Source organism: Urocitellus parryii, chromosome 3 (assembly GCF_045843805.1).
Source record: "Urocitellus parryii isolate mUroPar1 chromosome 3, mUroPar1.hap1, whole genome shotgun sequence".
NCBI lineage: Eukaryota > Metazoa > Chordata > Mammalia > Rodentia > Sciuridae > Urocitellus > Urocitellus parryii.
Genome location: NC_135533.1, coordinates 129,453,687 through 129,477,284, shown reverse-complemented (window position 1 = coordinate 129,477,284; position 23,598 = coordinate 129,453,687).

The window sequence follows — 23,598 nt, the reverse complement described above, 5'->3', positions numbered from 1 at the left end:
GTTCTTATTTCACTACTAAGTTATGAGGACTTTTGTGGAAGCATGGGTCATGCAATGCCTGTCTTGGAAACAGCAGAGTTAATTGCACACATCCACTGGCTAATACTTAATGTTTTAGGTAAATGCAATTTCCGTACTAAAGATCATTCGTGTGTATGTGTATACACATTTATGTGTAGAATCCATTTTTATTTGTAAAAGTTGTTACTTCTTCTTAACTCTGCTACGTAAGCTGAAAATTATTAAAGTTCTTCATTCTATTATCGACTCTGTTTTTGTTTTTCAGTGCTAGGTATAGCTCTCAAGGCCTCATGCGAGGCAAGTGCTCCACTACTGAGCTTCATCTTCTGGCTCCTGCCATGACCAACTCTTTCTAGAACACATCAAAGAGTAGTCCTAAGAGAAAACTTCTGAATCCATCAACAAGTAGTTAAAAGCACTGCCATTTTATCAGGGGAAACTTGGAAAAGTGCTATTTTAAAAAATGCTTTAGAATTCAATTTCCCACAATGTCCTGTGATTACTTTCAGGATCCAATCACAGGGAAAGATAAATAGGAAAAGAAAGAGAGAAATGGGGCAATGAGAGAAAAGGAAAGGGGTTCCGACCAACAGTATTGACTTTGCATCTTATAAGAAATAAAAGAAATTTAAAAGCACATTATTTTTGGTGACAAATTGTCAAGTTAACGAAGTCACATAAAGAGACAAGGTATCTCTGAGGACACTGACTGCGGTCAGTAAGACAGCTGTACAGACTGCAAGAGAGCTACATGCTGCAAATCCCTGTATTTTTTTGTTTGTTTGTTTTGTTTTTTAATATTTTTTCGTGTTGATGGACCTTTATTTATTTATTTATTTATTTATTTATTTATTTATTTATTTATATGTGGTGCTGAGAATTGAACCAGTGCCTCACACATGTGAAGCAAGCACTCTACCACTGAGCCACAATGGCATCTCATCTTAGGTGAAAAAAAGATGTAAATTAAACATGAAAAAAGAAACTCTGCAGGTGAGGTCAAAGGTGAGCGACCCTCATTGGTGTATTCAGAGGCCATGGGTTCCGTGTTTGGGTGACTGCCCTTCCTGTTTGCCTTAGCAACTTGACACAGCACGCATTCCGCTTCTTGGGTCGGTGATCAAACACAGACTGCTTTCTGGAGCTCTTCTGACTTCAGGGCTCTGGAGGCAAAGCCATGCTACTGACCATGGGTCAAATCTCACCTGAAGCGTCACCAAAATCCCTCAGTATTACAGTGGGCTCCTTTCCCACAGGCTGTTGCCCCGAGGACCTCAGTTCCCCATCGCCTATGGCCAGGAAACCTCCTTGGGCTCAGAGACTCTTGCTCTCTCCGCAGTGCAGCTCACAACCCGGCATCCGGATTTCCTCAGAGTGAGCAACTGAAGGAACGAGCCCCCAAAACAGAACCACAGTATTTTTATATCCATGTCAGAAGTGATGTTCTATTACTTCCACTGTATCGCATTCATTAGAAAAAGTCAGTAAGTTCAACCCACAAGATTCAATCTAACTTCATTGAAAATAGTTTTTTTTTTTTCAATGAGTCTTAGGATATGTTATACAGTACAATTATCTGGAGATTGAAAGCAATTCTCTGACACTTGAAGAAGCCTGATTTGAGGTCTGACAAGGAAGAGACTTTATTAGAGAAGAATGAGTTATCAGAGAGAACCTTGTCCCAAGTCACCTTATTGCTCAGGAACTAATTACGGAGTGTCTCGACTAGCCACATCCTCTCTGTTCCATAAAATGCTGGCCTCATAGTGCTGTGGAGTGTGAGCAGTTCCAGTTGCTATCACAGTTCATGACTTTTAAAAAAGTGACTCATTAGGCGATTTCCCTAGAAGCTCCCTTTCAATGACTCCTGGGACTCCAAGGAGAAATCTTTTGATTCCGGTGCTACCTCTGTAAAGCCTCTCTTCCACTAGAAAATCTTCAATTCAGCAAAGGGAAAGCAGGTCACAGGCTGAGGTTTTCTGCAGGCAACCATATCTGAATAGGGTTTAGTATTATCTAAGGGAGAGATTTAATAATTTTCTGGGATGTGTTGCTTCTGTGGGTGAGATACTAAGTTTGCTTTTTCTGGTAGTGAAAGAAAGTTTCCTTTAAAATATATTTACTTAAGGGAAACCATGAAGCATAGGCTGCGGTTGCTTTCTTTCATTGAACCCTGCATTTATAATAGACTCACATTATTAGGGTGAAATGAAGAGCTGCTTCTGGGTGCCACAGTCTACCTGTAGCAGGCTGTCACCCACCTGTCCCCAGTGGGTGGCGCTTTGGGACACTTCCCAAATCCTTAGCAGCAGCTCTGCATTCTTGGCCTCCTAACAACATTGGTTTCTTTCCTTGGGCTTCTGGAAGCATCAGTATGGGCCCCATGGAGAGTCTGCCACTGTGGACCTGAGTCTTAGGGACTGAGAAGATCGGGAAGCTGGATACTGAGGTAGCTAAGATCTTCCAGTTCCCTCCCTTAGGGACATGTCATAATATCTCCGGCTTGGGAGACTAATGGGTTCTTCCACCTGGAGCCTCCTTAGGTAATCACTTGGTAAGTGGTTGCAGAAGGAAAACACTGGTCTACAATGAAGTTGGAAATCAAAAGAAAGAGCACTACAAAATTTTATTTTTATTTTTAGCATTACAGAACCACGAGAAGATCTATCATACTTCCCAGAATAATATGCCTGACTTCACCTTCTGATGCTCTCAAGTTGCCCCTGGGGGGGGGGAAATCCCTTCTAGATAAACTCAAACTCCGTGGCTCACAGGCAAATTGAGAAGTGCCTCAAATTCCAGGGGAAGTGAAGAATCCTGGCCCTGGATGAGGGAATGGGCTCTCCATGGGGATGGGTGGGGTTTTGTGAACTGAAAACCATTTTTTTTAACTTTACAAGTTCTCATTTCCATTCTGTGTGCCTTCTAGAACCAGACTGTGTTATCTGAGCCCATTATCTATGCAGAAATCTCTCTTGGGCAAAATTCTGACTTAATTTCCACCCGGGATGACATGTGGCCATGTCCACAGGCCCGTCGGGCCCATCACATCTGAATAATTGTGGTTGGACAGATGTGAGGTGGCTCAGTCCTAGATGCTCCTCTAAGTGCTATTGTGCATGTGGAAACATTATTGATTGTACTTTTAATGTTCAGCATATTGCCTCCAAATTTGCCCCAAGGCACACATGTGGGTCCAGTCAGTGGCTGGCGGGCATTCCAATCCTAGTACATAAGTGAAATTTTAGCCTCCTTGTAGATTAACTGGGGGACTCTGGAAATATCTCACAGTATCTGTCATCCACGTCAGTTCACCAATGACCACAAAGAAGCCCAGGACAGTTTCAATACACAAACCCAGGGGCCAGGGCATCAGGTTTACCAGTTGTCTCCCTCTAGCTCAGCACACCATAGGGTCCATTTGTAGTGTGGCTGTGATTCATGCAGATAAATCTTATATCTTGCTGTTGGAGTCAGTTGCATTTGACTGGATCCATCGTGTTATTGTTCTGAGGCTAAAATACCTCTGACTCATAACTTTGCTTTTGTTTCCCATGTTAAATGAGTGCAATGTTTATTTCTAGCCCTGTGCTGGTTGAATCCTCCCAGCAATATCAGAAGATGGAAGAAATGAGAGGCAGCCAGCCCAGCACTCCCCTGACGTCCCTTCTCATTTCACCAGCCACGCTGCAGGAGCAGAACAAACCCTGCAGCCTCATTTCGGTCTCTAACTAACCCGATAAATGATAGGAGCCTCCCATCCCCAGCAGTTCTCATTTAGGATGGGTCTCATTTCTGATATATTTCCCCTCAAATTCTTTGTGTTGTCGATCCACCATGTAGACACCTTTAGAAGTCTGAGATGTCGGGTGCTGTCCTCCATTTACAGCAGAGAAATTGCCGGCTCCTGAGCGCTCCATCCTGCCCATTCAATCCGAACATAAATACAGGTATTGGCTGCAGCAGGCAGTTATGGGAAACCACAAAACTGTCAAAACAAACCAGCAGCCCTATCTGGGAATTCTGTCCATGTCCCTTCTTGTTCAGCCTCAATTTTCTGCATTCGCACAGCCCAGAGAAGTGCCCCAGCCAATAACCTCCTTTCTTCCCCAAAGGAGGGGAGACTCCACACCTTCTTCCCCATAGTAAACAAAACCTAGAGAAAAGGTCAGCCGGTCCTACAACAATCATGAAAACACAGAGGCAGAGCTTCTTAAATGGTTGCTCCTCCAGGCCACACTGCTCCTGGTAGTGGAAACAGACTCTGGACACACAGAGAGAGCCCCGGGTGATCACCTGCCTGCAGGTTTGGTTACCTCCATCCACAGGTCCTGACGGGTAGCTCACTGCCATGTCCTTTTCACCCACAGGTCGATGTTCTAGCCTGGGGAGGGACTCCTGCCTCTGAAGCCGGATCTGGAAAAGGAGCGAGGCTATAATGGAGCTGTCAGGAGACGAGGGTCACAGCTGCTGCTTCTGTCCTGCCCTGTCCTTTCCTTTTCAAACTTCTTATATTCTGTGCCATCCTTGTTCGAGCCCCCTCTTAGCTGGAGCTGTTTAAATCTAATAAGACAGGCCTTTGCACAGTGAGTAGTTGTCACTTTCTTTCTTCTCCACGGGGGAAAGGGACCATCCACATCAGCAGCGGGTACAGAAAGATACAATGACAGCCTCTACAGACCTTAGCAAAGATCATGTCTGGCTTGTAGCTGTTGTATCCCAACACCAGGTGGTGATTTAGGCAGAGTAGGTGATCCGTAGGTATTTTATGAATGAATGGATGGATGAATGAATGAATGTCTAAGGGAATGAATGGAATGGAACAGCAGATATGTCCTAAACAAGTCCTGCAGCCTTAGGAATCCTCAGTGTTTGTTTAATAAGATGTTGGAGGTGAGTTCCATGTTGGTTTAGAAAGTCAGAGATGTCACCAAAGTTCCAGGCTCTCTCCACCCTTCCAGCCCTCCAACCTCAGCACAGTGCTTACTCAGAGTACCATGACGGCTGCCAGGACTCCAGGCATCACCTCCTTACCGTGCAGACTTAAAGAGAGTAGAAGTGAAGAAAGCACAGTCTTCTTCCCATTGCCTTTGCTTTTATCCTGGAATAAAAAGCTTTCAACAACTCCCAGAGGGCCTCTCCATGTTTCTCAGTGGCCAGAGCTGGAATCTGTGCTCCATCCCTACCCTGATCACTTACCCAGGGGGATGAGATCCTATGATCATTTTGACGAATCATGACCAATTTCTTGGGGTTGATGCTGCTCACCCTGTGGGCATCCAGTGATGTCAGAAACAAAGCAAGGAATGCTGCTCCTGGGGCTGCTCGTGGTAAGGCAAATGGTTCTCTGTGTGCTTGAACTGAAGCTGGTAACATCAGGAGAGCAGCCATGAAGTGGCTATTTTCAGATGCACAATGGGCGAGTCTCAGTGTGCTCCTCCCGACACTCACCTCCCTTATACTGAGAGGAAGCAGTCAGAGGTATTTTAGCCTCATAACAGGTATTTCTGCTCTGAAGCCTCAAGCAGACAGTAAAATCTATGTTCAAAAATTTTAAACGTAACTATCACATGATCCAGCAATCCCACTATGCGGCATCCATACAAAGGATACGCCATCAGTACATCAAACAGACGTTTCTACCCCCATGTTTACTGTGACACTATTCAGGACAGCCAACAAATGGAATCCCCTAAATGTCCACCTACAGGTGAATGGAAGGGAAACGTGATACAGATACACAACAGAATACTAGTCACCAATAAAGAAGAGAAGAATCCTATCATCTGCAACAATTTGGATCATAAGGCTCCATGAAATAAACCAGACGCAGAGGCAAATACTTCTTGCTTTTAATCCTACTTGGACTCTGAGAAATCTGAGTCATAGAAGCCCAGGGCAGAACAGTGGTTACTACAGGCTGGGAAGGTTGTGGGTCAGGGAAAAACAGGGAGACAGGAGTTCACAGCACAGAGACACAGTGTGCATTGGGACACCACGGTGCTTAAAATTAGCAGCACCCTACACTACCCGTCAGTGCATCAGGAGGGTGGGATTTCCAAAATCCTCATCACAAGCACAGGATAAATTGGTGACGGATGACCTAAAGGTCCTGAGTCCATAGTTACACAGAATATACATATGCCAAATTGTCATCCTGACCCCATGAATAGGTACCATTATTATTTGTCAATCAGAAAATAAATGTAAAATTTAAAATAATCAAAATACAACGCTTTTATGCCAAGGCTGTTTTTATGTCATACTTGTCCTCTTACAGAAAGTGATAATGGCAGGTAATTTGTAGCGTAGATGTCATTTTCTCTTAAAATACATGCATTTAAGCAAAGTGGGTGTGTTGGGGGATAATTCGAATTAATGTAAACATTCTATATTGTAATGTGGTATTATGATGGCTATAGCAAAAGTCATTAGTGTTGTTTAAAATGCTAACGATTAGTAAATGTCAGTGGAGGAAGGAGGGAGAGACAGTGTGGGGACGCAGGCTTCTAGAACATTCTAGGGCCTACAGGAGAGACCTGAAAGCTAGCTCCAGGATAATCCCCAGGAAGCCACGGGAGGGAAGTCTGGGCTCCTGGTGTGGACACTCTTCCCCCCAACATCCCCAAGCCAGTCTGAGGAAGACCCCAGAGTCTCCAGCGGTGGCAGGTCTGGCTCACAGGCCTTGGTTTGTCACCGTTGCTCAGTGTCACCTGGAACACCTCCTGGAGGCTCTGCTGCCTGCTGCGGCACTGACTTTTGTTTAGGAGATGGTTGAGACGTTGGAGGCTGTGATTAAGGACATAGGGATTTCTTGACTTAAAACTTGTTGCTAAAGGGACAGAGGACTCCACAGTGTGAGCCTGTGGCACAGGTTGGTGGCTACTAGACCTCCAGTTTACTATTTCTTGGGGGTTGCAGCAACATCCCCTCAAACTTACTGTTTTGGCCTAAAACACTCATATGACCTTGGTGTTATGAAAAAAAAAATGTCAGTTCAGTTCACTGTACATGATACCATCCCAAATGTGAGGACTCCACGTGGCCATGTGTCACCAGAGGGATTTTGATTGCTCCAAAGTCGTTGGAATCCCAGGTGAGGAACTTCATTTCCTTCTCAGTACTTTCTCAGTCCTTCCATTAACCAGGAGAACAATTTCGTTTTGAGGAGAGGAAGTTTTGCAGTTCCAACATTTACTAAGGTTCATTTTCAACCCAGGGAAACTGGGTCTCCAGACCAGAATGGGGAGCAGGTATCGGACCTGATGGGAAACACTGGTGTACGCTGGCTGCAGCTGTAGTTTGAGAGGCAATGTTACGAGAAGGCCACTGAGAGCCCCAGCCACAGAGGCTCAGCTGTCCCCCTGAGGAGCAGCCTGCAGGGGCAGCTGGGGTTTTCCAGCCGGGGGACCAAGTCACGGGGCCTCTGTGACTCTGCAGTTGTGCTGGCCTTTCCCAGGCAGCTGTGAAATGGGGATTCAAATGTCAGACCCTGAGACTTCAGCCTCCCAGGCAGGAAATGAGATGCGCACGCTGCGTGGGCACGGGTGAGCCTCAGGCGTGCGCATGCGCCTTTCCCCACACAGGCAGGTGCTCACTGAGGGCGCAGGAATCCTCAGTCCCCTTGCTGTTGTGGAGGTCGAGGCTCCAAGAAAAGAGAGCCAGTCTTCTGGAAGGGACACCAGCTCCAAGCACCTCAGAGGACAACAAGCACCCGCTGACCAGGAGCATCTGGTCAGCTTGCAGCCTGGCCCACGTCCTGGCCAAAGAGGTCCCTGGGGCTGGCCAGTCAGCCAAGTGCTTCAGGACCCAGGGACCCAGAGCGTGTTTATTAAAGTTTGAACTATTAAATTTTGAAAAGAAATGTGATTTTTACTGGCTTGTAGCTACAATAATTTAAATAAGATTGATGGAGGCTAGAAGCCAACTCCCTCAGTGAAGTTGATAGTGAAGAACCTTCATTATCCTCTGGGTGGACACAGGTGGGGACTTGGTTTTATGTTTGTCCCTATGTTTATTTTGCTTTACGCCATTGTAATGTTCTGGCCCTCTGCTCCTGCTCACTTGGCTCTGATCACCACATAATTAGTTGACAAACTTACAACATGACCCTCTTAACTGTCGTGAATTGGACCTCAGGACACATGAACTGATGGGCTGATAACATGAAGAGAGATGTGGCCACCCCAGGCTATGCCGGGACCACAGGTCATCACAACCATGAGATGGACACTGCTCTTGCTCTCTGCACAGTGGGTGCCCTCTGGCTAGGACACCCTGCACCAGATCCTGATACCCTTCACCCTCCAGAACAGATCTGATGGGGACAACAGGATCCCCTACCCTTCAGGGGCCTAACCTACATGTCTGAGCTCAGAGCCTCAAACCCATGTTGACTCTGTCCCTGGCACAGGTTCTGGGCAGCACCCAGGAGCCAAGGGCCACATTGAGTCCTCCTCAGGGAAGTGGCCCTGAGTCAACTTCCCCACCCCTCCACCTCCTCATCTCTAATATGGGGACCAGGAAGGCCCACCCCACAGGGTCACAGGGATCAATGCTGAGGTCAAGGAATGCCACAGGGCATGGCACAAATGTCACTGATGTCAATTTTGTGAGCAGTGCCACTTTCCTCCCTGGCCCAGAGACTGGGAGCTCCCCAGCAGCGGAGAGCCAGGATCCTGGCTGGGCTCCCCGGGGCCTGCTCCAAACGCCCCTCCTGCCTCCTCCTTCCTGTTTATGGGGGGTTCATCCAGCCCAGAGCTGCACCCCACAGGGAGCCAGGCCAGCCTGAGTTTCAGGACCAGGAGACGAAGGGCTGAGGAGCAGGCGTGGGTCCCCCAGAGCCCAGGCCCCAGGTGCTGACCCAGGATGCCGCCCCCTGTTTCCTGCCGCCTCTCTTTATCAGATATCAATCTGGATTCTCTAATTGTGGGATTGCTCCTGATAAGTTCACATGAAAGTTTTCAAGACCATTTTTGTACCTGCCGAGCACAGCAGGCCTGTGTGCTGGATGGGGGACAGTCTTGGGCAGCAATTCTGCACCTCCTCGTCCTCCCATCCAGCAGCTGAAGGACCTGGCCTTGCACCCCCCACCCCTTATTGTTTTACTGCTCCCAACCCCTTTCCCCACCCAGTCAGAGCCTCAAATGCTTCCAGAAGGAAGTGGCTGGAGTAAATTCACAGCGGAGATGTTGACTGATGCAGTTTAACTGGTGATCTCTCTCCGGAGAGACCAGGATTAAAAGGTCTATCCCAGGGCCTGCCACAGGCCCCTTCTCCTTGGTGACATATCCCACATCCCATAATAGTTGTTGAATATAGATGTCAATGACATGTGACCCAACGTGACTGAAGAAGACACTGATGGAGGATTCTATAAAGCTTTTACATACACACACACACACACACACACACACAAAATAAAGGGAACAAAGTAAAATTTTGTCTTCATTTTCTGCTTCAGAATGTAAATAGATGAGAATGTGATGTGAGGAGCTTTGACAGCCATCTTGTGACCGTGAGGAGAGAAGACAAATACACAGGATCAACCAATACACCATGGGTGTAGTAGAAGGACAAGAAGAGCTCGGGTCCTTGGGACCTGGGAGACCAATGAACCAAATCAGAAACTGTCCAGCCTTCTTGGCATGTAAAATAATTATCTTTCTTGTTGAAAACCTTCCAGTTGAATATTCTGTTATCATCAAAAGGCAGCATCTGGGGTTTCACAAAGGAGCTGAGATTTGAAGTGTGAAATTTCAAAATCTTTAAGACAGGTGGAGAAGATAGACAAGGTTTAGATGAACTTCCCCAAGATCCTAAAAGTGCAAAACCCAGAGTATTGCCTGCTAGGCACATTGAGTTGTCTTTCCAGGATGGGAAGGTGGACAGTTCAAATGAAAGGCCACCAGAAGCAGATGTGACCACAGGTGAGCAAAAATGAATGGCTGATTTCTTTCCCTTCCTATGGCAGGAGAAGTTGCTCTAGGCCACCATGGGCTGGATGTTCATATGGAGAACATACCAGAAATGTCAGCACCTCATTCTCAACTTGGGAAATGGCCCTGTGAAAGCTCCAAGCTTCCTTCACTAAGTGTAAGTACAAATAACTGTTTTCCAGCCCAGAGACATCCCTCCTTCCCTGGCACGCCTGCTAACATCAGCGCCCAGACCATTCCCATGTCATACCCATAGCCCTGCGTGCCGAGTGGCCACTCACCTGGGGGAGCAATGCACTGTGACGACTCTGCCCCTGGCGGCTTCACTGCGTGCCCAGCGCAGGGATCGCATTCAACCATCGCTCCATGACAGATGGACAGCACATAAATTGGACCATCAAATGGTCCAGATTTTATGCCCCTCTTTGGTTTAACAGAGTAGATGGGAAGGACGGGCATGGCCGACCCCAGGCATTGCTCATTGGAGCAGCTGACAGCCACCCCCACACTGCTTCCCATGTGAGTGTCTCCCTCAGTCACAGGGAATTAAAATGGCACTCTGGCTTCCTCCCAGAGACGACCCAGGCCACTGCCACTAGGCACTCAGCAGGATGGAGCTTCGCTTGCTGGGGGCAGACTTGAGAACCAGCCACCTCATTTCTCAGATGAAGTTCTAATGTCTTCTTCACTTGCTCGTGGGAGTGCACTCCCCAGCTCTCCCTCCTCCAGCTCGTGGCCATCTGACACGCTGCTGGGACAGAGACTCCTGAGTGTGGGAGGGTTTCAGGACCTGCCTGGGCATCTCAGCTCCCTTCTCCCACCCAGACCCTCTTCTCCTCCCTCCTCAGTGGGGGGCAGACGTGAGGGTCTTCGCATCAATTTTCCTACTTGCACGGAAGGGTCTCGGCACTTCAGCTTTGAGGTTTGAATCAATTTTAACATTTAAAATGGCCCCATCCCCTCCTCCAGCCAGTGTTTTACAGATGACATAAAGAGATACTGAGTCGCCTGTCTCTGAACCCCACAGCACGGCAGCCCCATCCTCCATGTCCAGGTCACAGCCAGTGGTCATCGCCTTTGGGTCAGTGGAGACAGCAGTGCCTGGGGGTCAGAGGGTGGAGTGCTGGTCATGGGTCTCCACAAGCCCATGGGAGAAATGGTCCAGGCACACCTGCGTGACCCCTGCATCATCAAGCAAGTGCCAGCTGCAGCGTCACCTTCCCTAGGGACTCCAGAACAGGCCAAGGAGATGGGGGAGGAGGGGTCTAAACATGCTAAGCAGGAGCTGGCTCCCCCCACCTCTGACCTCCAAGGGACCCCGCTCCTGTGACTGCTCAGTTGCAGGGACACATGATAAAGTGGGGGCAACCTCAGCTGGGGACAGTAGGGGCCAGAGAGGACACACATGACAATCAAAGCCTCTCTCCTGTGGCCCCCTTCCAGGGTATCCTCATGGGGCTGTTTCTCCCTGACCTACTGGCCTAGGTTAGCACAGTTCCTGGTCTGTTCCCAGTCACAGGCAAGATTCCAGGAGGAGCTGAAGTCAGTCCACCACAAAACTGTAGATCACAGTTGAAAACTGGGCATAAACCCAAATCAGAGAACTTTAGAGAAGATATCATATCCTTCCCCACCACCCTGTGCCTGCAGGGCTCCACCAGCAGCTTTCTGAGGAGTATCAGCCTCACCCTAGGTCACCTCAGGAACACCTGGACATGCCCCACCTCCTGCTCCTTCCATGCCGCCCACCCCCATCCACCTGGGGTCAGCACACAGAGGTCACCCAGGGCTACACACTGAACCAGGGGCCCAGGGAGGGAGATTCTGACCTGGTGCAATGAGTGTGGTCAGAAGGGATGCAGGAGAGGGACCTGGGAGCCCGGCCCCTTCCTCTCAGCACAGACAGCTCAAAGTGTGCTTCCCCCTGGCAGCCTCTCCAGGAAGACACAAGGGTCCAGCTGCTGCCCACTGTGTCTCCCACACACTGCTGTGACTAATGGACCCAAGATGAGGTGTGAGGGAAACTCAGTGTAGCACCTGGCACTCAGACTAGGACAAGACAGCAGGGCAAGGGGCAGTGGGGATGAGCAGCCAGGCCCAGGCTCCAAAGTAAAAGGCATGTCAAAAACTCACTCATCTAGATAAACAATACCATTATATAGTAGTCTAAAAATCAAATTGAATTAACAATGTCTTGGAAGAACAAAATCTCAAAAATTTAGGCAAGGGCAGAATCTGACCCTGTGCTTGGTCTTACCCTAAGCCTGGCTCTGCTTGGCATGTACACACCCAGACACACACCCATCTGAATGACCATGACCAGCTGGGGAGGGACCTTCTTGGGCATCACTAAGAGTAGCATTCTGCTCCTGAAGAGCAGAATGAACTTTCCATTAAAGCAAACAATGGGGCTTACACTGCTCATTAGCCTGTGTATCATTCCATTATCAGTTCATGATTAGAACTACCTGTTGGCCTAGTTATCAGGTCTACCATCAACAAGAGCCTTCCTGGAGCGGCTTTCACATCCCCCTGGTGGGAAAGAGGCAGCAGCACAGGTGGGAGAATCTCTAAGGGGACCTAGGAGAGGTAGAACCTGGCAGCATGAAAGAGGTTGCTGATTCGTGACTGAAGACAGGAGGAGGCTTGCATTTATACAGAGGAAGTTATGCACAATGTTGCATTCGTGGTCTCTGGGTATCTTGTGGCTATGAATTTCAATATGGTTAAAAATACACTTGTGTGTGTTTGCAACTCACCAGCATTCATTGTCACTCTGTTGCAGATGAGGTCATCCAATTGTCTTCTGATGATGAGTGTATGGGGTTTGGGTGGCTGCCAGCTGAAGTGATGTGTTTTTGATCAATACTGGAGATGAGGTTAATACCGGGAGTTAAAAGGAAGTAGAGAAGAGTGTGGGTATTAATAGCCTCAAGTGTAGTGCCCTTTGTACATTTGCATTTAGTAAAATACATGTCCACACAGTGATATGGTTGGATGGCATGGTTTTGCATCATTGGAGAATGCTTTTAAAGATTTTAAGTATTTATTTGTGGGGGAGGAAAAAAATAAGAAGCTGAAGGAAGCATAGCTGTGTTCATAAGCAGCATGAACCACACTTGCTGTTTAAAATCCTCATTTTCCACTCCATAGGTAAAAAGACAAACTCTGACTTTTCCACCTTAAATCCTAAATTCACTGTTCAAAACATGGTGTTACTGTTTTGAACAGAGAATTTAGGACTTAAGATGTGCATGCAGGATTCGCAAAGATGAGTGAGCAGTCAACTCTACCTTTAAAAGCTCACCAGTGAGAGGAGGCAAATTAAACTCAGTCACAAATCTAATACAGGACGGGGACATATGATCTAAGCCACACAGAGTGCCAGAGGAAATAAGCAAGTGCTCAGATTTTGTGAAAAATGGTGGTATTTGAGACAATGGTTAAGGAATAGAGGTGATTATCAGAAAAGCTACTCTTGGAAATGAATGTGATTTAGAGAAAAAGAGCAGTTAGTAATGTTGGGAGTCGCCCCAGCTCCAAAGACTAACTTCCCCATCTCCTGAGAACAGCCATCCAATGGTGAGCCCTACTGGCTCCCATGATCCTTACCCACCAATCAGACTAGCCCTGCTGACTCACATGATCCTTACCCACCAGTCAGAAAGCACCCCTTGCCAACTGTCAAACCATTAAACTGTTAAACTGACATAACAGTCAAACCACCCCCAGCTCTAGAAATAAGCAGAGCTGTTCCTCAAAAAATGGGCATTTTCTCTGATGACAAGCCTTGTTCGTTCTTTCAACTATGCTATCTTCTTTCACTGAGGAAATGATGACAAGATGAAGATGATGATGGTGATGATGGTATTGGGGATAATGAAGGTGTAAAGGTCGGGCGAGAAGAGACTACCAAGAGACTGTCTCATGCAGCAGCAAAGGGTTTATTAGGGGTCCAGCATGCGGGGGCTCAGAGCTCACTTGAATAGAGCAAAGAGAGAGAGCCCTGAGAACAGCTTAAGCACAGCTTATATACTTTTCTTGGAGAGGGCAGGGAGGGAAGTTCATAGACGGGTCAGGGCGAGTGGGCAGTTTGCCTGCAACCGAGTGAGGGAGTGCATTCTGCAGTTTGGCAGTTGGGGACAGCATATTCTGGGAACAAGATTAGCAAACATTTCTCAAGATTTCAACAGTGTTTTGTTAAGCATACAGAAAAACGGAGTGACAAGTACCTATTTTATTAACCTTTCAAAGGTAATAGTGACAATGGTGATGATGGTGATAGAATGGTGGTGGTGAGGATGATGGTGATAGTGTGGTGATGATGGTCATGGTTATGATGGTGGTGGTGATGATGATGGTGAGGATGATGGTGATATTGGAGATTAAGTTGGTGATGATAATGATGGTGATGGGGATGATGGTGGTGAGGATGATGGAATGGTGGTGATTATGATGATGAAGTTAATGGTGATGACAGTGAAGCTAATGATTGATTGTTAACTACCAGTTCAATTATTTGCTCTTGGCAGCAGACAGCACATACATTTCATCCCATTGACTTTGGACTTTATGCCTTCCCTCATTGTGATTAGATGTGGCCATGGGATGCAGGTAAAGGTGTGAATGGCCACATTCCAAGCAAAACCTTCAGGGTGTGTGGCTTGTTATCTTTTAGCACCTTTTCTAATGTCCTTCACTGAGCAAAAAGTAGACCTCAGACCAAGATAAAGATAAGTTGTTGCTAAGCAACCACCAAAAATGCAAGGGAGGGTTGTCCCTACTTTTGAAATGTTAACTTTTGCCCTTTATACCCCACTTCCCACCCGAAATAAAAGAAGAAAGCATTACATAGTATGTCTACAAAGGATTCTCATAAAAGCTGATATATTTTTTGCTAGTGAATTTGGGTAAAAAGAAACGAACCCAATCCAGATTAAATATGAGTGATCCTACCTGCTTGACATCCTTCCTTGGTTTTGATCTTCAAGAGATGCCCCAGCTCCCTGCCCAGACCCACCATGGAATGGTGGGGCAGGAAGACATCTAGCCCAAGCTTACATTGGAACTCCGCTGGGCTCCCTTGTGCCTGCGTAGCTTCTTGTCCCTTTAAGTCACTGAGCCTTCTCCAGGGGACAGAAGTAACAACCTACTTTCCCAATTCTTTCCTTTCTTTGTTCTTATGGGCAACGATCTGGTTTCCTTAAGGGAGACTGTTCCTAGTTTGGTTCTTCTGTCTGTTCCCCCAACTCTTCCTCCAGCCCTTTAGCTTTTGGTCTCAGCTTGGGATCAACATGCTGAAGTTTTCAGGTGCTTTGGGCAGTGTCTCCTCCATTCATCCTGGCCAGTCTCTGCATTTGGTGGATTTCCGGGGGTTTCACACGTGCTGCTGGCAGAGGCTAGCATCCCCAAATTTTCTAGTAAACTTTGCATCTCACTTTCAAAACAGAACTTTTCTTATTGTAAAATTCTATCTTGGGTTAGATATTTTACTGGGAAATCTAAGTGTTTTGTTTCAAGCAAAATATAACAATATAACGTACACAGATATGTGTGATGTACATGTACATAGATGTCTATCTATTAATATATAATAATGTATCTATTAATATATAATAATATAACATAATAGGAAATGTAATACAATTTCCTATCATTCTGTTACAGAACATTGCTTTTTGTTATTAATTCTTATGCTCTTGCATGAAAAAAAATTTAGGCAAGACCTAAAACTTAGTAAAAGTCTAGCAAAGTTTATCTCAAGGGTGAGAGTGGATCCTCTCAGAGAGGAAGGTGACCACGTGCCCCTTAGTTTTCCAGTTGTATTAAGGATCTGAGGGAAGTTTCCAGAGAGTCCTACCCAGGTACAACCTCTTTTGGTTGACAGCAGGACTGCATCCAATTTTAGGGTCAGTGGTCTTTGCTTTTAATTATCCTGTCTTCTGAGTCCTGGAGACTTTGGCCTGTGTCAACTCACAAAAGCCCCACTTTGGGGTAACTTGGGTTCTTCTCATGGGCATGGGGGCCCTGGGGATAGCCCTGCAGAAAACAGGGGGTTTTGGCAAGAAAGGTAGCACATCCTGTTGATGTTAGCCAGGAGAGGGACAGAGTGGCCTTAGGGAAATTGCTTGCTTTTTTTTTTTTCAGAGAAAGCATGAAGAGGGGGCAATGCAGTCTGGCCAGGACAGCATCCTGTCCCAGTGTCCAATAGCTAGTGTCCATCTGCTACTATCCTTTCTGCTTCCACTGTTTTTAAACAAGTGTTTACCGTAGCAACAGAAATTGGCTTTTCCAAAGCTGCACTTGACTGATTATCCAGCTACTGGACATTTTCTGATTCACTCTTTGTATTCAGTTCTTAGTTGCGACCCAGGCTCCGAATTGATACTGGTCTTAAAAATGAGAATCAGGTCCTCATTTCCCTGGTGTTGAAGGTTAAACACCCAAGGCATGCCAAGGCAAGAGAAAAAGGTAAATTTTATTTAAGAAACAGAGGAGGAAACCCACAGAGCTGGTGCTCAGGGGAGTGGGGGGTGTCTTATCCATTTTTAGATTTTAGGTTTTCTTTCTTCTATTCCTACATGACCAGAAGTGACCAGAAGCAAGAAGCAGGAAGAGAGCCATGCTCGGCGTGATTGCTCGTGTTGGGTGGTGAGGAGTGTTATCTACCATTCTCTTTTCTTTGGTCATCAGCTACCTGTCTTTTGCCCTGGTTTCAGTTTTACTTGCTGAATGATAGGGGGCAAACCTGTCACTCCAGCAAGGTTTCCAAAAGGGATGCTAACCCTTCGAGAATCAGGGTTCATTCCTGGGAGTGTGGGAGTAGTGAGGAGGGCCTTCTTCTCATTCAGGCCCTTGTGGATTCCCCTATTCTTCAGCTCTTAGGCTCACTCTGGGATTTCCCTAAATGAAAGTGCTCCACGCATTCCATAGGACAAGCTGCATAAGTTAATTAAAGCAACATATGAGAAAAAGCTTGTTATTTTCCCCCTTTGTATTTAAAAAGGGATGCCAGAGGCCCAAAGAGCCAGGGTTTGCCACCAGATAAGACAATAGAGAGCTGCTTGGCACTCAAGGCACTCCAGGAGATGCATAATGACAGACAGCTATGCTCCAAAACACAGGGACCAGCAGGTTTTCTGTAATTGTTTCTCTCATTTTTATAGATAGAGAAAATTTGGGTGTTAACAATTATGACACTAAACCTATAGCCATTTGGAGTCTATTAGTTATGCTTGTTCAAGTAGGTGAAATTGAATTTTCCCAGTATCAAAAATACTTGCTTTGACAAAAGTGGAAGACTGTAATCCTTTGGTCACAGCCCAGCAGCAGATGGAGTCTAGCTTAGAAAGTCCTGCTATAAAGCCCATGATGTGGTGGCCTATGGTTGGTGGATGAGAGCATGGGAAAGGGGAGCTGCCCGCACCACTGTGCCACCTCTCTGGTCAGCACGGGCTGGGAAGAAGCAAGAAGGTTCTGAAATCACCAGCCCTACCCACAAGAGCTCAGCTCCTCCCGTCTTAAGCTGCTATAACCAAGGGACAGAAAATAGTGTTTTCTCAATTATTCAGAGTCAAAGAGCTTTGGAGAGGGGCTTCAGGTGGCCCCAGGGAGCCTCCTGAGTAATGGACAACTTCAGAAAATTTGAAAGGACAAGTAAATGACATTTTCTCTATTGGTTTGGAGAGTCCAGTCCAGAGGCAAAGCTCCACCGGGAGAAATGGTGTCAGAGCTGGGAAGGCAAATAAAAATCTCTGCAAGACCAGGAGCCAGGTATAGCGCCTGCCCTCCCTGGGAATTGCCATCACCAAGAGATGCAGCTATCTCCTGCCAAGCTGCTTGGGTTCACATCCAGCTTCACATCTTGCAACCGAGAAACTGGGCCAAATATTTGAGAGATTATGCCCCAGAGACTCATCTGGAAAATTGTTATAGTTAAAGCTTTGTCCCAGGGTTTCATAAACTGACTTCCAGACCACTCACGTATAATTGAATCAAGCCTTTATTGAAGCACACCGGTGGCGGCTGACCAGAACATAAAGCTGTTCCCCTGATCAGCCCCGAACAATTGCAAGGGCACTCCTTATAAGCCTGAAAACTGCAAAAGGGATGTTTGAGGGGGTCTAGCCAATGCAATCAAGCCAGGTTACAGAAGCAGTCAAGCGGAGGGAAGCCTAGCCAATCACAGTTAGCCCAGTCACCCCAGTTACAGAAACAGAGCCCCGTTACCCTAGTTACAGAAACAATGTCCCATTAGGTAGTTCCGTGTTCTTAAAGGTTTCTATAGCAAAAGGAAAAGAACATCTTGCCCCAGTCATGACTCTTCTACTTGGCATGGTTGTTTTTCAGGATGAAGTCATAAAACAAAATGGAGTCACATTTGCTCCTGCTATCACAAAATGAAGCTAATGCAATAGTTACTGCCTACATTTGCCAACTGTGTTTATAATTATACACAAGGACATGATTTTTTTTTAATGTCACTGTCCAGTGATTCAAAAGACTAGGTGATCAGTAAGTTAAGAGAAATAGAATCCTAGAAAGAGGCACATGGTCAACCTTGGGAAAGTCCCAGATTTCTCACTCCTGGTCTCATAGCACTCCCAAAGGTGACAGAATCACCCACAAAGAGGCAGGAAGTCCATCGCGGAAGACTTGGGGAGGCATGATAGGTGAGTCCATCTCTTCTGTCTTTTGTAATCTGAGCCACTGCTGAGCTGGGAGATGTACAGAGGGCCATTAGCAGCAAACTCCATCTTCTCAGATAATGCCAACCCAATGTGGAGTCAGAAGACATTATTCAACATAAATGCTTCCCATCTAATCTGCTGAGTAGCTGCACCGTGGGAGAAGGGATTCTGCCCTGGTCCCACTTGTGTCTGCCTTGAAATGCACCCCCCAAGGCAGCCAGCCATCCTCCCCTCATGGTGCGCCCCTGCTGGGGATTCATCCCCTCAAGACACTTGATTTCTTGAGCAAATAATGATTCCCAAAACACAGGAGAGAAACCACTTCACTTCTGCCTTGTTTGCAGACTTCTCTCTTTTACCCCTGAAGTGTTTACAGGCACCTCTCTTTTATAGACTCTCTGATAGCACTAGTTGTGGAAATGGTGTCATCAAAGTGAATCCCAGTTGCTGCAAATGGCTTCGTGGCAAGTCTGGAAACCACAAATCTCGAGTCTCGCTTCCCAATGGGAGCGAAGCTCCTGGCTGATTGCTCCCTGCAGCTCGGCTGCGTCTTTCCCTGCGCCTGGCTCTTTTGGTTTCAGGCACAGTCATCACATTCCCTAAGCCCTTCCATTGGCAGGAAACACAACGACTGCGTGGGTCTCCTTTCTGAGGCCCTGTCCACCTCCCTCTGCATCAGCGGCCAACCTGACCCACTTCCTTCCAGGTGGGGTATCAGAACCCTTTGCATAAACTCTTGGGAGCAAATGCAAGGATGGGTGCAGACCAGCAAATCCATGCCTAGGGTTGAAGGTGTATTGGAAAAGAACATTTCTGACACTAGTGAGGGCATTATTAGTGATGCATTTCCCTTGTAGAAGTCACAGACAGGCCCTGGTGCCTGGAGCAAAGGAGGAGGCCGTAGTTATTCACTGGTTATTCCTAGGGACGTAGGTTTGCTCTTAGAAATAGATGACTATATTTATTGCTGGATGGATGAGAGAAAGGTTGCAGGAAAATAAAAAGGAAAATAAAAATAAAGATGGCGTGAGCTAGAGCACAGGAATGGCAGCCACGGGGAAATAGGACTGTAACATATCAAAAAAAAAAAAAAAAAGGGGGGGAGGCATTCATTTCTTTTCTAAAAGCTGTGAAAGAGGCTATTGGCCCTGGAGACAGTATTCTGTGGTGGAGAATGGAGACAGTTCCCTCATTCAAAATGCAGCTGCAGGCAGATTATGGATTATTCCATATGGATAATATTACCGATAATTTCCAAGCTTATCATCACCAGTGGATGTTCCAAAAAAGATTCGTGTCCAGGGTTCCACCTCTGTCTAATTAATTCACACTCACTAGGGATGCATCTAATTTAATTATAATAAAATTTCTCAAACAAAAAGTGCTTTCTGGTGGCTGCAATTCAGAAGGCTGGTCTAGTTGGTACAACCTAAGATTAGGATCAAAGAACATCTTTGGGTTCATGTGTCCATCACAGAGTCCTGGAAGGCCTGGTTAAGGGGGGCCAGAGAGTGCACCCCCTGAAACTGCAATTTCTATATCTTCTTGAAGACGAGATCACGAGGACTGCCCCTTGCCCATTTCACACCTGTCACCTGGAGGGAATAAGTCACAGTGTGTGAAGTCTCTTGGTGAATTGCAAATGGAAGGAGAGCACTGCAGTCATTGGGGACAAGTCTTAGTCACACAGGAGTCAGCCCTGTCATGCTCTAGTGGCCGGTGGATGGAGGAGAGGGAAGAGAATGTCCACAGGGAGGGCTGTTCCCCTCAGGGAAGCTCCGGTTTGATTGTGCATTTGCTCTTGGCTGCTCGATCATGGGCTCTAGTGAGCAGCACTCACCTCCCCTCAAGCCAGGCATGTGCTCAGCTGGCAGCTCTGTGTCCTGCCCGGAGCCCTTCCACATGTCTTCCTTCCAACTCCATCACTTTCCACCATCTCTTTCTGTTTGTGGTCTTCTGAGTGGCCTAAACAGCCCCTGGAGTATTCCCTCTTTCTGGGGGACAAGTTTTCCTTAAACTAAGGCAGGACGGGCCAGGGCCTCTTGTCCAGTATTACAGAACCCCTGGACTCATGAATCTTCTCCGGGTTGTCCCTACCTTCTGTTCCACTGAGTCGTGTTTTAGCTCTAGAGAAATAGCTGCCTCTGACCTGACTCTTCAGTTCTTCAAGGTCACAAATCACATCACATTCCATCTTAAAATTCTCCCCTGGAAATGACTGGAAGCTGTCCCTGGCGTCCAGCCTCCTCCTTCATCCTGGAGAGGTGGCCTCCTCCCACCCCAGGAGGATTGCCACCCTCCCCTCAGCCCACAGTAAGCTCTGTCCTTCTCTTCTGGACACTAACTGTATAGGTGTCCCCTCCACATGTGCCTGACCAGCATGCCCCCCACAGGCCCTTGTCTGCTGACTGGCTGATCTGATGATGGCAGTGGCTCCCGATTCACACCTGAGATAAAAAGGCCATGGCCACTTGGTGTCTTACAAGCTATATCCCATCTATGCTACATGTCACACTGAGAACATTGATTGACCACAGTCTGGGAGCCAGATAAAGTGCTCAGCTCATCTGACGTTTACACAGGGTGTAATTAAGTAGGTAGCATCAATATCCTGCCTGTACAGAAGAGGAATCCTAGGCACAGAGGGGTGGGGTGGCTCTCCAGTGCTCTGCAGAGGAGAGATCCAAGTCCAGGCTGTCTTTCCAACTTTGTCACCTCCCTTTCCATGGCTTTTCTGTCTTGATCACCTCGATGTCCCTGAAGTGCATATCATCCTCTCACCGCATGAGAAACAGACTCAAGTGGTAAATGGGGTGAACCATCTGGTATGTAGGACTTTCAAACCACCTGCTTTATGTCACAAGACTCTGAAAGGACTCACAGCCACTCACACCTTCACACAGCACCTGGTCAAGCACAGGAATGGCATCTGGGGTCCCCTACTTAGGGGAAAATAAGTGCTGACATGAGGACCCACGATTAAATAGCACCCACAGTGTTGGTCACACCTGTTTCTATTTTCCTTCCATCAACCTGGTTTTCAGGACCACTCTTGGGTTCCAGGGTCCTTGGGTGCCTCCCTGGCTCTTGGTTCTTAGGGGTACCTGTAGCCATAGGGACTATAGTATACAGAGGGAGTCTAATCAGGGATGGGCTTCTTTGTTTCAGCTTTGTGTTAGCTTCTTGCTCATTCATGGAAAAAATCAGATGGGTGTCAATTGATGGTTATCAGAATATTTCCTTTGAATATATTTATTAAAATTAGAGATGTCACAAAGTATTTCAGAACACAGGTGAATCTGCATATGGCAACATCCCACCAGTGAGTTCAAGAACATTTGGAGATGCGGTGTGGATGGGTGTAGGACAGGGCTAGTGTCACTGATCTTTGAATCTTCGGTGTGGCCACAGATGATGGCAAGTGTCAGCCCTTTAACATGCCACCAAGTCCAGGACAAACACTGCCTGGTATCTGAGAGGTGCTCAAAACTGCATCCAATTTATTAATTAACTAACCTGCATTGATTGTGTATTGAGATCTCAAAGGCAAGTAGCAGGTCCCACCAGCACTTGAAGCAGGCTAAGAAGCTGCCACCACGCAGGAGCTGAGGTGCCTGGAAGCCCAACCCCCATGTCCCCAAGAACAAGGCACAGCACATCTCCATGGGAGTTTCCATCATGTCGGTGGAATGGATGTGGCCATTGGCGCTTATCTTTACAGAGCTGCTGCAAACTGCCAAGCAGGGGACCTTAGAAAGGGTGAATTGTTGAACACACATCCAGCACATTCTGTTTGGAGCATGTAAATCAGGATCAGGTTGTGTTGACATAAGAGTATCAACACTCCAGGAGTCAGCCCTGCCACACCCAACCCCTAGACACTGTGGCCTTGGTGAGAACAAAGACTTCCTGGGTACACTGGGAATGAAACCAGAAAAGTGGAGAAGAGGGCACAGGCTGCCACATCATATATAATAGCTAGGGTTGGAATATAAGATCATATATACTCCTGTTTATTAATTTTATTTGTGGGGGTGCTGGGATTAAACCCAGGGATACTTATTCACTGAGCCACATCACCATTTTTTTTAAATATTTTTTTATTTTGAGACAGTGTCTCACTATGTTGCCCAGGGCCTTGCTAAGTTGCGGAGCCTGGTTTGGAAGTTATAATCCTCCTGCCTCTACCTCCCAAGCTGCAGGCATTACAGGTCTGCTCCACTGGGTCTAGCTCTCCCATTTATTTTTATTTGCAAAAGGACCATTTGGAAATTGATGCATTTATTTTACTTTGAATGATAATTTTAGTCCAGCCTTAAATATCTTTGAGAATTTTTCTAATCCTTCCTCTCCTCCTCCAGGCCACAGATCATGTTCTTAAACATTGCAGTGTCAGGACACACTGCAGAGAATTACTGCAGAGAGAATTTACTCTTCTGGCCTCGTTAGGATCAAAGAAAATTAAGAGGACTCTTTTCTAGTGAGATGGAGCCTGTTTACCTAAGCGCTCTGCTGAAGGTTTCTCTTCAAGGAGAAAATGCGTCTCTGGTTCAAGTAACAGGCATATTTTCTTGAGGCTGTCTGAAGCACTTTGCCTGAGGTGGAGCTGCTGGGCAATTCTGAGTGCTCTGGAGACTCTATCTGGCACCTCCCTTTCCTTCCTCTCCTCCCCAGCCCTGCAGTTTGCAGGTGATTCTCACACCTGGCCACCAGGAGCATGCTATACTTTCTTTTGGTTTTTGGTTTCCTATCCCTCTAGGAAAAAAGTATAGCTAAAAACATTCCAGTGGTCTCTGAATACATGGAAGGGCTTTGCAACCACGAGCTACAGGGGGTTTGTGGCTCTTCAAGGTGTTCTAAGTCTTAGCTTGTCGTTGGCTTAGCTTATCTGTCCCAGAAGCTCATTGGACCAGTGCCACAGTCTGGCTGGGCACAAAATCACGAGCCAC